Here is a 16,613-nt window from a genome sequence, read left to right as displayed (position 1 = left end):
TACCTCAAACAGCACCACTTTTGCTTACTGGCTATGTCTGGTATTGCAGCTTATCCCCCAGCGAATGTACAGTAACTAATGTGCAAGTCCGGGCTTGCATCCTATAAAGTTTTGAATCCCCTAGGTACTTGGAACCGTGCACTTACCCCTAGAAGTAAAAATTGTCACCGCCCTCTTAGTCGCAGCCAACCCTAGAAATACTTATCAAACTCAAATGGCAAACAGAAGTAAATGCCAGGATCTAGGTTGGCTTAGTATTGGCATTTATATATTTTTTTTATGTATTAGTATATTTTGTTGAATGTTGACTTTGATGCTCAAGATGCAGATATTTAAGTTAAATGCATGTTAAAAAAAAAAAAAATACATTGTCACTTGGTCCCTTTTTATTATCTTTGTTAGATATTTTTTTTCCTAATTGTCTTTTCATTTGATATAGGTTTTCTGTAACACCTTAAAATGGTGAGACCAGCCATTGACAGATCCTTCAATACATGTAGATGCTCAGGCAGGACAGGAGCACGGACTTGCCTATATTGCAGTCTCAGCCCTGATTTTAAAGGGATTTTATTATATTTTTTTCTGAAGATGGCTCCTATCATTCTTCAGCTGTAGAACTTTTGAAATTTAACATAATGCTTCTCCTATAGTAAAAATAATAATAAACTACAACAATACTACTCCTATGTACAGGAATATTCTATAATACTGCCACTGTATAAAATAGAACTGCTGTAATACTGCCCCTATGTACAAGAATATAATTACTATAATACTGCTTCTATGTACAAGAATATAACTAATAATGCCCCTATGTACAATAATATACTATACTACTACTCATATGTACAGGAATATAGCTACTATAATACTGCCCTATGTTCAAGAATATAATTACTATAATACTGCTTCTATGTACAAGAATATAACTACTGATATTGCTCCTATGTACAAGAATATAACTAATAATGCCCCTATGTACAATAATATACTATACTACTACTCATATGTACAGGAATATAGCTACTATAATACTGCCCTATGTTCAAGAATATAGCTGCTATAATTCAGCCCATGTACAAAAATGTCACTTAGGACATTGCCCCTGGGAAGAATGTATAATACTGCCTCCTATGTACAGGAATATAACGCCTAGGCTCCTTTTCCCTGTGAATAACTCCCCTAATTTATAGTAATTACTGTCATTGAGCATCTAAAGTCTATAGCGGTTTTATAGGAACACGTGGCATACCAGGCCAAAATTCCACCGCCGCCTGGTGTCTACATCCCATTGTGCTGCAGTTAGCGGACTGGCAGTTTAAAGCCGCGATCGTTCCAGGAAGGGACATTTCCTTTCTTGGCGTGGTGTGCGGACATCCACCGCTTGGGTGAGTTGTCAGCTCACGGTTTAGCTCCATTTAGTGGCCCTAAGTCACAAGTGGGTCTGCGGTATCCAAAATGAACAACCCTGACAGAAAAGCATGGTGGCTTTTGACCGTGTTTAAAACTTGTGAACGGGCTCTAAATGTTGAACATTTTAAATGCAGAGATAGGTTCAAGGATTATATATATATATATATATATATATATATATATATATATTATACTCCAGAGCTGCAGTCACTATTCTGCTGGTGCAGTCACTGTGTACATACATTACTTATCCTGCACTGATCCTGAGTTATATCCTGTATTATACTCCAGAGCTGCACTCACTATTCTGCTAGCAAAATCAATTGATACTTAACCTGTATTGATAGTGACCTCCAACTTTTTTATTCTTTTTATATAAAATATATATATATATATATATATATATATATATATATGAAAATGATGGCGGCACCGGAAAAAAGAAGTTTGGGTGCTAGGTCCAGGGATGTAGCTGCTTACCCCATATAAATAGTGATGAAAGACTGACAGCACTCCAGGGAAAAAGCAATGGTGTTTATTCACCCATGTGGATGGCAACGTTTCAGCTCATACAAGAGCTGAAAAAGGCTCTTGTATGAGCTGAAACATTGCCATCCACATGGGTGAATAAACACCATTGCTTTTTACCTACTCCAGAGCTGCGCTCACAATTCTACAGGCTTCAAAGTTGAAATCTCCCACTTTTCCTTTAGGTCCAGTATCTGCACAGTACATTCTCTGGTCATTAGCACTGTGGGAAATTGTCATATTTGCCCCAGACTATTTACAGTCCTCTTATGTTGCAAAAACTGCCCCTGCATCATAGGAACTTGGCTGAGCTGCTAGGGGTATGTCTGACCACAAACTTGCTGATAACATTCAGCAGAATTGTGAATGCACCTCTGAGGGTATACCTAAGGATTAGTATTTTATAAAGTTTAAAATGTAATTTATAAAACCCCCTTTTCTATATTGGTGTAATCTACCTTAAAAAGTATAAAATACCACTCAGATAGAAACGCTTGTTTGCTTTAGAAACAGTCAGCAAGTTTGTAGACACGACACCCCTACTTCCATTGACAGGCAGCAGAATTGTTTTTGCCGTTCTTGGGTACAATCCAGGCTTTTTTACTTATTAGTGTAAGTAATGTATTTTATAAAGTGACTCCCCCTTTGGATGATTATAATCTAATATCTCAGAGCTACTGTTTAAAGGCGAAAACCCTTCTGCTGGTTTACATAAGAAACAGTCAGCAAGCTGCTTGTCAGACACACTCAGCAGCTGTAATGCAGGGGTGCAGTTACTTTTTCTATATCCATAAATTTTCTTCGAGGTATATTGAGAGATTTCAGCTGTGCAGCTATAACTAGGGATCAGTACACGTGACCCACATTTTCAGGCTGATTATTCTCCATGTGGTGGTCCCGGTCACTTGGTTGTGCAGGAATCTATATGGCTGCACTTCAGTTTCCTGACCAGTGAGTGGCCGGGGCAGCACTGAGCAGGGAAGTCTTAAAGGGCATCTGTCAGCAGTTCTGTACCTATGACACTGGCTGACCTGTTACATGTGCACTTGGCAGCTGAAGGCATCTGTGTTGGTCCCATGTTCATATGTGCCCGCATTGCTGAGAAAAATGTTTTACTATATGCAAATGAGCCTCTAGGAGCAACAGGGGCGTTACCGTTACACCTAGAGGCTCTGCTCTCTGCAGCTGCTGCGTCCTCTGCATTTTGATTGACAGGGAGAGGCAGTAAAAAAACCTCATCACACCTGGCCCTGTCAAAGTGCAGAAAGCGCAGCAGTTGCAGTGAGAGCAAAGCCTCTAGGTGTAATGGGAACGCCCCCGTTGCTCCTAGAGGCTCATTTGCATGTAATAAAACATAATTTTTCTCAGCAATGCGGGCAGATATGAACATGGGACCAACACAGGCGCCTTCAGCTGCCAAGTGCACATGTAACAGGTCAGCCAGTGTCATAGGTACAGAACTGCTGACAGACGGCCTTTAAACGGGGTGCAGCGCTGGCCTCTGAATCAGTGGGGGTCCCAGAGGTTGGATATGGCCTAGTAATATTTACTCTTTTCCAAGATGGAAATAAGCCCTTTAAAGGGGTTGTCAGGGAGAGAACAAGGAGCTGTTGTAAAAAAGACCTATTACTTACCCGGTAAACTCCTCACTGCTCCAGGGAGTACATGTGACTGCTGCAGCCATTCACTGACCTCAGTGGCGGTGCTGGCACGGTGGGGATTACCAGGTGAATCATTGGTCTTTCGGTGCTATACTGCATGTAAGAAGTGATTAGTAGAGGGGCTTACCCCTTCCCCTCACACCCACTCATTCCTCATACATGATCTTGATGGATCAATGTAAATTTGGCCACGTACGGTGAAATTGTGATGCCAGTTTACACTCTCTGGAAGCCTGGTAACTGGCGGCCCCCTATTATTCTCACTGTACCCCTCTTGAGGTCATTGTTAATTGTGATGGGCACTGCGGTTGACACCTGTCTCTCGAATTCGGTATATTTTCCCAGCTCTTTATCCCCTTCATAAAATATAATGTAGATCTGCAAATTCTTCAGTTGTCACATTTTGTACTCCAGTCACATCCAGAGCTGCATTCAAAATTCTCGTTATTAGGATGCAAGACATTTTCTTAACTGGACCCGCTCTGCCATATTCTGCTGAGTGGTGGTTACACCAGACATTTGTGTTCTAGATGCAGCTTTGGATGTGACTGGAGGTTGGAATATTTCAGAAGCAAATACCTAAGTAAAAAAATTTGAAAACGTGAGCATACTATATATACCTTGTGTTCTATGGCTCTGGGATTCTACCTGCTACTGTTTTTATGGGCGCATTACCAGCACTGTATTACCATCTATTATGTACCTACATTTCATGGCAAAAATTACAGTGGATCCCATCAAGGCAGACCTTCGCCTGCTTTGATGGGGTTTGTTTCGTATTTTTTATTTTTTTGTTTTTAGAAAAAAAAAAAAAAAAAAAACTAAACTAAAAATACAACATTGATAATGTGGACCGATGAGGAATGCCCTGAGGTCTGTGTCGGAGCAGTTAATCCTATCATTGCCGAGGGGTTCACTAAACAATGCAAGGCGTGAAGTCGTACCGCCCTGGAGGCCAAGCGTGTGAGGGAAGGCGATGGGGGATAAATAGTTAATCAGGACTCGTGTGTAAATGCATTTCTATTGTGGAACCTCCAGAGAAGCCTGTAATCCTCCCATGTAACTAGAAATAAAGAAACCTACCTTGTGTCCACCTTGTGTCTGACTGCTTTACTGGCCGCCGACTGGGAGGAGTAGGTGGGGCACCAGGTGGCGCTGTGCTGCGGCTAGAGGCCACCAAGCATCCACAGTCTTCAGTATCTGATTTTATAGGGATTTCTCGCTTCTGACATCCGATCCGCCTATTCTGGAAGATCCAGAACATCCATACATGTATAGGTCACGGAGGACACACAACACTGTCACTGAGCAGCTCCCCGGCCATATCCTTTTAGGCACCCTCCCCCCGGGCCCATCTCCAAAGTTTGTGACGTCACGCTGCTCAGTATTACTTCACATAAATCACTGTGGTTAATGGTCACTTATTAAGAGGCCTTAAAAGGGTTGTCCATCTTAAAAACAAAGTTTTATATATTGTGGGGATTCGCTCTGGTAGACAGGGTGTGCGGACGCAGTACAGAGGCAAATTACCAGTTCTTAAATCAAACTTCCGTGTTTATTTACACACAAAGCAAAAACAAAATGTCACTTTGCAGTCTTGGTGTTAGTTCACACACTACGGAAAGTCCACATAGCAAAAATCACCTTGTTGGCAGTTCTGCCTCCAGCAGGCCATAGCAGACTTTTAGGGGGCTGTTTCCCTTACAGACGGGTCTCAGCCCTCCAGCACGGCACAAGCCTCAGATCCCAGCGTGTGCACACCTCTTGAGCTTCAATGTCAGACTGAGATAATCCTCCTCACCTGGCAGTGCTGGTTGGGTTTTTAGGCCTGGCAAAAATCCACCTTGGAACATGGGGAGTAGTCACCCACCCACCCAGCACTTTGATTACTCCCAGTAAGAGCCGTCCCGGATCAGCTATTACAGGCATATTAAGTATTAAGGTGTCAAACAGCAACTGCTGCTGACACAAAAACCGGCTCTTATTCCACCGAGGCCAGGAACCTCGGTGACACGTACCTATCATCCACGATGATTCTTTGTACCTTCTTACATACCTTCCCCCTTTGTTCAACCCTGAGGGTGTGACCACATGTCCTACAGTATACTTGGGACAGGTCATCCACGTTTCCGTGCAACTGGCCTGCCCTGTGTTCTACGGAGAACCTAAAGTTTTGTAAGGACAGGAACCACCTGGTGACTCGGGCATTTCTCTATTTGGCCTTGCTCATCCACTTGAGAGGGGAGTGGTCAGTCACCAGGCGGAATGTTCTTCCCAACTAATAATAGTGGAGACTCGAGTGCCCACTTGATAGCCAGGCACTCTCTCTCCACTATACTGTACTTGGTCTCGGCTGGGGTAAGCTTGCGGCTTAGGAAGACAACGGGATGCTCCTCCCCGACGGTACAGCACAGAGGTCTACTTCGGAGCCGTCTGTCTGCACTATGAATTTCCGCTTGAAGTCGGGCATCACCAAAACCGGGGATCCACACAGGGCCGACTTCAAAGCGTAGAAAGCCTCTTCCGCCCGGTCATTCCAGTGAACCATCATGGACTTGTGTCCCTTCAATAACCCTGTCAATGGTGCAGCTACAGTAGCAAAGTTGGGGGACAAACCTCATGTAATAGTCTATCATGCTTAGGAATGACTATTTACCTAGAGGTGACAGGTCGGGGCCAATTTCTTATCGCCTCTATTTTGTTTACTTAAAGGGATTCTGTCACCTCCCCTCAGCCAAAAAACGATTTTAAAGCAGCCATGCAGCACAGCTTACCTGGATTAGGCTGTGCTCTTTTATCTTGAAATCCGTCCAGCAGTTACTGCAAAAAACGACTTTGATTGATAAGGAAATGAGTCCTGAATGTGCCCAGAGGGGCGTTTTTTTCTTCTTAGAGAGCCCAGTACCGCCCCTCTTTCAGTGCCCAGCCCGCCTTCCTTGCACTGTCTAACCGCCGCCTCCAGCCTGCCACAGCCTCTCCTCCCCCTCCCTCACGCCGAACGAACTCTCGCACAGGCGCAGTACCCACTGAGGGCTGCGCCTGTGCGATCAGCAGGAGACTGAGGGCAGGAGCTTCATCCTCGTCACTGGGCATGCGCCGAGCCCAGTGACGTCCGTTGCTCGCTCTTCCCTGCTGACTGAGGGAAGAGCGAGCATCGGACGTCACTGGGCCCAGCGCATGCCCAGTGACGAGGATGAAGCTCCTGCCCTCAGTCTCCTGCTGATCGCACAGGCGCAGCCCTCAGTGGGTACTGCGCCTGTGCGAGAGTTCGTTCGGCGTGAGGGAGGGGGAGGAGAGGGAGGAGAGGCTGGGGACGGTTAGACAGTGCAAGGAAGGCGGGCTGGGCACTGTAAGAGGGGCGGTACTGGGCTCTCTAAGAAGAAAAAAACGCCCCTCTGGGCACCTTCAGGACACATTTCCTTATCAATCAAAGTCGTTTTTTTGCAGTAACTGCTGGACGGATTTCAAGATAAAAGAGCACAGCCTAATCCAGGTAAGCTGTGCTTCATGGCTGCTTTAAAATCGTTTTTTGGCTTAGGGGAGGTGACAGAATCCCTTTAAGGTTTTGCTGACGCCGCGCCCCTATGACATACCCCAGGTATTTAGTCTCCTCTTACCCTATCGCACATTATTTTGGGTTAGCTGTCAGTCCCGCCTTCCGAAGGGAGTCCACTACAGCCTGCACTTTGGGTAGGTGACTTTCCCAATCGGTACTGTGAATGACAATATCGTCCAAGTAAGTCGAAGCGTACCGACGATGTGGACACAGCACAATGTCCATAAGCCGTTGAAAAGTGGCGGGCGTGCCATTCGGACCAAAGGGTAGTATCTTGTACTGATGCAGCCCTTAAGGTGTGATGAAGTCAGTTTTCTTTTTCGTAGCCTCCGTTAAGGGCACCTGCCAGTACCCTTTTGTGAGGTCCAAAACCGAAAAATACCGGGCTTGTCCTAAACTCTTGGTAAGCTCATCCACCTGGGGCACTCATCGAATTTGGAAATCTTGTTTAGTTTACGAAAATCGTTACAGAACCGGAGTGTTCCGTCCAGCTTGGTTATTAGCACTATAGGACTAGCCCACTCACTTTTAGACGACTCAAGATGGCTTGTCGCTGAGCCTCGGGTACCCAGTATGGTTTTAGCCGGACTTTTGCCTGAGGCTCAGTGATAATGTCATGCCGAATTGTGGAATTGTGTTCCGGCTAATAAACTCCTGGCCTCCTGAGCCTGCTTAGAGTAGAGGCTGTCAGCAACTCTTACTGTGGCAGCCGCTTCCCTTGCTTCAGACAGAGGGGCCGAAAATGCTTCCCATAGAAAACCCGCCCGCGGGCTGTCTTCAGTACAGGTTTCCCTATCTTTCCAGGGTTTGAGTAGATTCGCATGGTAAACATGCTCCAGCTCACCTCCCTGGCTGGTATACTGTGTAATTTACCCCTCCAATTTTTTCAAGTACCTCGTAGGTCCCTTGCCACCTGGCCAGGAACTTGCTGGCCACGGTCGGCACCAGAACCAAAACACGATCACCTGGGTTAAAGTTCCGGACCTGAGCCTGACTATTATAGATCCGACTCTGGGCTCGCCGAGCAGCCTCCATATGCTCCCTAACAAAAGGCAACACTGTCTCTATCCAATCTTTTATCTGGGTGTCGTACTCAATGACACTTTTATGTGGAGTGGGTTGTTCCCACGCCTCTTTGGCCACGTCCAAGAGACTGTGAGGGTGTCTGCCATATAGCAGTTCGAAGGGCGAGAACCCAGTAGAAGCCTGGGGCACCTCTCGCACAGTGAACATGAGAGAGGGCAGAAGAAGGTCCCAGTCCTTCCCATCTTTAGACACCACAATTTTTAACATGGTTTTTAATGTTTTATTATCCTTCAACCAGACCATCCGTTTGCGGATGGTAAACGGACGTCCGTAACTGTTTGATTTGCAGCAACTTACAGAGCTTACTCATGACCTTAGACATAAAAGGGGTACCTCTTTAGGTAGCACCACTCGGGAGAACATCACCATTGGCTCCTTAGCTATGAGTTTAGCCGACGTATGTCGCAGTGGCACCATCTCTGGGTACTGAGTGGCGTAATCTAGGACAACCAGGATGTGTTGGTGTCCTCCAGCGGACTTTGGTACTGGGCCACGAGGTCCATCGCGATTCGCTCAAAAGTTACCTCGATGTTTGGGAGAGGTACCAAGGGACTGATGAAAAGGTGCTAGTTGCCTGGCAGTTCGAGCAAGACTTACAGAATTCTTCCACTTCTCAAAACACACTGGGCCAGTAAAACCGTTGTTGTATCCGGTCCTGTGTTTTCTACATTCCCAGATGCCCCCCGAGAACATGTAGGTGGGCTAACTCTAACACGAGTTTGTGATAAGCCCGAGGCACCACTAACTGTTCAATATGTTCACTCCGCAGTTGCTTTACCTGATACAACATATCCTGATGAACCACAAAACGGGGAAACATTGACTCTGCCCCTGGTTGTTGTGGTTCACCATCTACTATTAATACATTTCCCCAAGCTCGGAATAGGTTTGGTTCTCGGTGTTGTGAAGTACCAAAATTATCCCCAGAGACATTAAGGCCGGCCAGCTCAGGCCCTGGCGGCAAGGCCTCTACATCTCCCACCATCACATTCAGTGGGGTTGTCCCCCACCTCTTCCACTGAAGTGGCGCAACCTACCGCTGGCCCTCCGGGGTCCCAGGGTTCTGGCCTCCCCCTGGAGCCAGGCCACTCTGCTGCGGTTACCCCTGTCTCATAGGTATCAGTCACTCTCGTAGCAGGCCACAATGCCGGGAAGTCTCTCCCTATTATAAGTTCATAGTGTAAATTTGTGGCAACTGCCGCTTCGTGAGTCCACCTGCCGCCCCTGTGGTTAGAGACACCAGGGCGGTGGGATAGTCTTTTAAGTCTCCATGGATGCACATGACCCCGACTTTCCGGCCAGTATACTCCGTGGACCGTACCAGGGGAGCACATACTAGGGACACCAGACTCCCTGAGTCCAGCAGAGCCTCCGCTGGAGTGTCTCCCACTTCCACCCGGCACAAGTGCTTAGAGTTTCTGGGGTACCTGCTGGACCCAGACCAACACATTCACAGTCTTGCCAAAATCTCACCCTTTACTTTTTGGTAGTCGGCCGCTTGATCGTCCGGCAAGTCGAAATACACTCGCTGGGAATCTGATGCCAGGAATGGAGTGCCGACCTCAGCCCACTGGTCTCGAAGTAGCTTCTCCCTGATGGCCACTTTCTCATACATCGCTGGGTAGGTTTCGACGTCGTCTGCGGTGGTAATCTTAGGAATCGTTGATGTTCGGGGTTGCTCCTGCTGTCTGCAAAGCCATCACATGTAGCAGCAACTGGTTAGTCTCCTGCTGCTGCTTATTAGCCTCGCGTTGGTGCAGGTTTGTCTCTCGCTGCTGCCGATTAGCCTCCGTGAGGGCCTTCACAACAGCCTCCATTTTGTTGTGGGGCACTGTTTGTAATACAGTTGGTTCAATGTACGACATACAACCGTGCCTGAAAAATGCAGAAACCAAAAATATCGGCGTTCACGCCAGCCTCACTGCTCTAGCACGCATCCTCCACCAATTCTGTGGATTCGCTCTGGTAGACAGGGTGTGCGGTCGCAGTACAAAGGCAAATTACCAGTTCTTAAATCAAACTTCCGTGTTTATTCACACACAAAGCAAAAACCAAAGATCACTTTGCAGTCTTGGTGTTAGTTCACACACAATGGAAAGTCCACATAGCAAAAATCACCTTGTTGGCAGTTCTACCTCCAGCAGTCTATAGCAGGCGTTTAGGGGGGCCCATTTCCCTTACAGCCCCCCAGCACACACACCTCCTGAGCTAGACTGAGGTAATCCTCCTCACCTGGCAGTGCTGGCTGGTTTTTAGGCCTAGCAAAAACCCGGCCTGGAACATGGGGAATAGTCACCCACCCAGCACTTTGACTACTCCCAGTAAGAGCTGTCCCAGATCAGCTTTACAGCCATACTAAGTATTAAGGTGTCAAACAGGAACTGCTGCTGACACACAAAAACCGGCTCTTACTCCACCAAGGCCAGAAACCTCTGTGACACGTACCTATCATCCACAATGATTCCTTGTACCTTCTTACACACATATATATATTTCTTTTAAATGCCCCCAACAAATTAAATCTGTTAATGGAAGAATGCTTGCCTGCCCCTCAACGCTCTGTTCTGGCTCCCCTCTCTCTTCACTGCGACGGGCCTCAGCAGTGATGTGCCGCCTGGGGACGCTTCACCACTGCAGTCAGTCATTGGCTGCAACGGCGCACATGACCACGTCCATGCTGGAAGTTTACACAGGGGACCAAAATGCAGTGTAGACAGAAGTGGAGCCAGAACACAGCGTCGCAGGGAAATTTATATGAGGTTGGTTTTGCAGGAACTGTACCACTCTTGTCCGTGGGCTGTGTCTGGTATTACGGCTCAGTCCCAGCTTCTTGAATGGGGAGAAGATGCAGTACCAGACACAGTCGATGCATGGGGTGGCTCTGTTTCTGGAAAAATGTTCTATGATGCTGTGGTCTACCTAGGAATTGATCCCCCAAGGGTCGGGAAAGTATGTGTTTGTCTATGCACCTGGTTAGTGGGTGTCTTGTTGGCAAAGATGGATGCCATGGTCACCCCATGGGTTGTGGCATGTTCCTTATTAGATCCCCATGGTTCCTGGTGATTCCTGAAGGTCCCCTCGCCTATTACATAACACATGGATCTTCAGTGACACTGTGATGCTTCTGACTGTGTAATATTAAATGAGACTGCATACTGTACATGTAATATGTCCTGAGAGCTGTGCTCTGCCACCCGCGGCACTGCAGCTGTTAACACTGCAACTCCTGTCATGTCTAACTGCATGCTGGGGGTTGTGGTTTTGCAATCGCATGATGTCAGCAGTTGCAGTCTACTGCCTCATCAGATGGTGGCAGAGACCTCTTGTATCCTATGTATGCTGATAACAATGTCTTTATGATTTGTCTCCTGCTGCTGTATAATGGTTTTTAATTCCCCATGATCACCGCCGAATATAAAGATTATACCATAAAAAGGCAATCTACATAAAGCGTTGCGTCACTGACTTTACTTATCCTGTACTGATCCTGAGTTATATCCTGTGTCAGCGCAATTCATGCACTTTCCTTCTTCTTTGTGTGGTGCCAAATCAATGAGAAGTATTAGTATGTGTATGCCATACAGCTTTATAATGAGACCAGACACACTAGGTGGTTTCATGAAAGCATCTTCTCTCTTCCCTCAGCCATGGTACAAGAGACGCGCCCCTTTATTCACATTACATTGACTTAAATAGCAGACATGACATCACAAAAGGGGTGTTCCTTAAGAAGAGACTATTGGCTCCTTAACCTGATGGGAGTGGTTTCAGCAACTACAACTGTGTTCATAGGTAGATTTGAAAACTGTAATGTAATCCCCTACCTTATTTACCTTAAACAAAAGAATGCACACATGGCTCAAACATCTGGCTTTCGGCCATCTTGTGGACATAAATGTGTACTACAGAATAATGTTTCAAACCAGATACACGTCTCTCACACCTGTATTATACTCCAGAGCTGCACTCACTATTCTGCTGGTGCAGTCACTGTGTACATACATTACTTATCCTGTACTGAACCCGAGTTATATCCTGTATTATACTCCAGAGCTGCACTCACTATTCTGCTGCTGGAGTCACTCTGTACATACATTATTTATCCTATCCAGTAGAAAAACGCATCACAGTGCAGCTTTTATTTTTCAAGAGCAATAAGAGAAATTAAACAAAAGACTAGTGAGTGCAGCTCTGGAGTACAATACAGGATGTAACTCAGGATCAGTACAGGATAAGTAATGTATGTACACAGTGACTCCACCAGCAGAATAGTGAGTACAGCTCTGGAGTATCATACAGGATGTAACTCAGGATCAGTACAGGATATGCAATGTATGTACACAGTGACTCCAGCAGCAGAATAGTGAGTGCAGCTCTGGAGTATAATACAGGATATAACTCAGGATCAGTACAGGATAAGTAATGTATATACACAGTGACTGCACCAGCAGAATAGTGAGTGCCGCTCTGGAGTATAATACAGGATAAGTAATGTCTGTACACAGTGACCCGGTACTTTGTCGGTTGGTTCTGTATATGAGGTGGTGGTCATCTGGACGTACACAATGTGAGCGGGATCTTGACTTCACCTGATTTCTTTCTGACTTATGTAACCTTGTTCCCTCCAGACAGATATGTCTTAGGGAGTTGACTTACTCCTTACAGATGGTCCCATATCTTTAGCAATAACTTTTAAACACAATGTCCGTTTATGTTCACAATTATTTTTTTATAAATTGAACTTGCCATGAACTCATTTTGGCTCCCTCAGCCACATAATAGAACTTTGGTTCAGGCTGGTTTTATTCTTAAAGGCAATGAGATGAGCATACATTTTGATTATAATGTCATTAGATAATATTGTATACGTATGAAAATGCACAACAACTTGCACTTGGCGCCTGTATTGTATAGAAGTGTCTGCTTCTCTGTACACATGATTTATGATAAGTCATGAGCTTTTCTGTTTGGGAGTGTGGAAGATACCAGAGTGCAGTTAATACTGATGAAGATTTGACGTAGCCCCCTCCCCTTCCAAGTCTATCCTCTGGGTAGGTGGTAAAATCTCAATCACTCTGCATGTATATACATTTCGGATACATTTTTTGCATGAATGTACATGTAGGAGTGGTACAATTTTGACTTGATCTTTTTGCTTTTCTATCCTACATGCAGAGTAATTCCGTATTCTCAATTCATTGAATCTATCAAATCCTAGTCATTAAATTAAGAAGAATCAAAATCCTGCATGTAAAGTGTAACCCCGCGGACTGTAATCAGATAGGGTTACACTGCTGAGCCTGCGGCAAGCGCCGTGTTCACGATCGGCTTGTCAATATTGTACTTGACCCTTGTATCTTCTGCACTGAGCTAATGTCACTGTAATGGATGTTGGACCTAATTTACACCCGCAGTTCTGAGGTCGGCCGCCACCATCCTGCCGCACACAGCGCCCCCTGCTTGAATATCTACTTTTATATGCATTTTGCCTGATTTCTGGCCCTTTTCTCTGTTTCTATCCAGAGCTGCTTTCACATTTTTGCTTGTCGCCCTTGGAAACCGACAGCAGTTTAGACCCGCCCCTGAGGTCAGACCTGTGACCTAACCTGTTGATCACTGACGATGCACTGCTCTGCAAGCACGAAATCTACAGGATTAGATCTGAATGGAGAAGACAATATTAGGACATTCCTAATGTTCCAGTGCCAATTACTGTACATCTCCCAGGGTGCACTGCAGGAAGTTGGCTAAGCGTTTAGCATATTTTGGAATGCAGCTTTGGGGGTAACTGGAGTATACCATGTGATATCACTTGATAGCAGTGAAACAAAGTTTCCAAAGTCGAGTTGCTGGTTCTGATGATTAAAATGGAACGAAGACCAGAATATATTTGGTTTCTTTTATGGAAATGGGTTCAGTATTAGCTTATTAGGCACAAAGGGTATAGCTATGGGGGGTGCAGGGGTAGCGGTCACTTCATGAAGCCGCACTACCAGGGGTATAGCTGTAGGGGGTAGCAGGCGCCACCTGAAGCCGCAGTACCTGGGGTATAGCTGTATGGGGTGCAGGGGTAGTAGTCACCACCTGAAGCCACAGTACTAGGGGTATAGCTATAATGGGTGCAGGGGTAGCAGTCACCAACTGAAGCTGCAGTTGCAGGTGTATAGCTATAGGGGGTTCAGGGTAGCGGTCACAACCTGAAGCCGCAGTACCAGGGGTATAGCTATAGGGGGTGCAGGGGTAGCCGTCACCACCTGAAGCCGCAGTACCATGGGTTTAGCTATAAGGGTGCAGGGGTAGCAGTGACCACCTAAAGCCGCAGTACCAGGGGTATTGCTAAAGGGGGTGCAGGGGTAGCAGTCACCACCTGAAGCCGCACTACCAGGGGTATAGCTATAGGGGGTGCAGGGGTAGCAGTCACCACCTGAAGCTGCAGTACCATGGGTTTAGCTATAGGGGTGCAGGGGTAGCAGTGACCACCTGAAGCTGCAGTACCAGGGGTATCGTTAAAGGGGGTGCAGGGGTATAGCTATAGGGGGTGCAGGGGTAGCAGTCACCACCTGAAGCCGCAGTCCTAGGGGTATCGCTATAGTGGATGCAGGGGTAGCAGTCACCACCTGAAGCCGCAGTACCAGGGGTATAGCTATAGGGGGTGCAGGGGTAGCAGTCACCCCTGGACCTGTCAGTCTCACACCTGCACTATTGCTCCAAGAAGCAAGCACAGAGGCTTTGCTGCGGCTTCCAGATGTTGACTGTTCATGTGCCGCTCAAGAGGGAAGGGGAAGTCTCTTGGTGGCGGGGCCAGCCCCTCGCTGCTTAAGGAGGCTGATTTGTGAACGAATTTGATATGTACAAATCGATTCACTTATCACTATTTATGGGGAGTACAAGTATTTACTAAAACCTGTCAGGGGAGTGGAGAGGTCCCCCTTAGGCAGAGCTCAGTTCATTATGGTCATACCTTGTTCTTCCTGCGGGGGCGCTGCAGGCTAGGAAAAAGAACTAATGATGTTTCAAAACTTCAGTCTGTTCCACTTTAACCATCTTCAGTGCAAACTCCAATATCCGAATCTTAGACTCGGCCCCAAAGTCCAGAGCAGCGGCGGTATTGTGCGGCTGTGGCGCCAGCCTCAGAGTTGGCATTTATTGACCATTGTATTAACATCATGTTATGTATTGCACTAATGGCCATGTCATGTTTCCTTTTACATGTCCATGTGTTTCTTATGTTCTGTACCAAAGCATTGTGGGTGGTTGTATTTGGCTATGTAACCAGGTAAATGAGGCCTCGATTTTCTGTATGATGTAACGGGCATTGCTTATTAATGAGGTGTTGTCAGTAGGATAAGGGAATTGTCACCTGCGGCATATACGAGAAGTTAAATCATGAAAAGTTTTCCAGCTTTCTAATGTATTTTGTTTCAATTTCTCACTGTTTGCAAGATCTCTGCTTGCTGTTAGCAACTAAACAAAGATCCAGGGGGGGGCGGCTTCTCATGAAGGCAGTACCCGTCTACTGTCTATGTCCTGTGTGGCAGACTGACTGGCCACCATGTAATACTACATTTCTCCTGCAGTGGCCGCTGGAGAGGGAATGCATTGCTGCCTGCAAAATCATGGGAGACTGGAGGCCTAATACATCTCACAGCCAGGACCTTGCTGCAATTGTGTCTAGAGGAAAGGTGTTTTCCAATGTTAAGGTGTCCACCGCCGTCAATATCGGGACAACTACTCCTCCTGGGTTCCCCGTACACATGCATGCTCTGTTCAGCCAAGCATTCATGTGTTGTCAGTGGGAAGAGGAATGCAAGTTGCTGCCAGACACCTGGCTTATATCCTGCCAGAACAAAAGGACGGGGCATTAATTCAACATGCCCGATTTCCCCCCCCCATACATCATCAGGGGTATGAGGACACACCCATACACATAAGACAGTTGGACAGTCCTGCCGAAATATAAGGGTTCTGCGGACTTTTCTCTTAAATATATTCAGGATCGAGGCAGTGGCCTCTTACCCTTATCCCTCTAGGTGGAGAATGAATGGTGAGATGCCCGCTTTGAGCGGGTACGCCCAGTACAGTACCATGTCCTGTCATTAAGTTGGTAAGACCCCTCTCTGGTAGATATGGCTATAGCATTCTCATAGGTCAGGAAAGAATGGGATCTTTCGGTCGCTGACAGCAAGCAGAGGTCTTAAAGTTTACAGAAAGCTGGAAGACTGGACAACACTTGTCACTCCTAATGTCACATCTCCCTGCCGGTTCCTTGGGTCTGTACAGGGCAGCTATGCCCATAGTATACTGTCAGAGATGAGACATTCGCACCAGTATGGACTACGTCTCCCACAATGCACTGCACCAGGGTATAT

General features: G+C 46.4%; 1 protein-coding gene across 3 annotated transcripts in view; it reads left to right on the top strand.

Annotated features, from left to right (window-relative positions):
• Window positions 1–16,613, top strand: part of C1H18orf25 (chromosome 1 C18orf25 homolog) — a 59,562-nt gene that overhangs the window by 27,957 nt on the left and 14,992 nt on the right. The window lies entirely within an intron of this gene.

The sequence above is a fragment of the Bufo gargarizans genome, chromosome 1, assembly GCF_014858855.1.
Source record: "Bufo gargarizans isolate SCDJY-AF-19 chromosome 1, ASM1485885v1, whole genome shotgun sequence".
NCBI lineage: Eukaryota > Metazoa > Chordata > Amphibia > Anura > Bufonidae > Bufo > Bufo gargarizans.
Note: the sequence above shows the minus strand (reverse complement) of the source record. Positions and strands in the feature narration are given on the sequence as shown.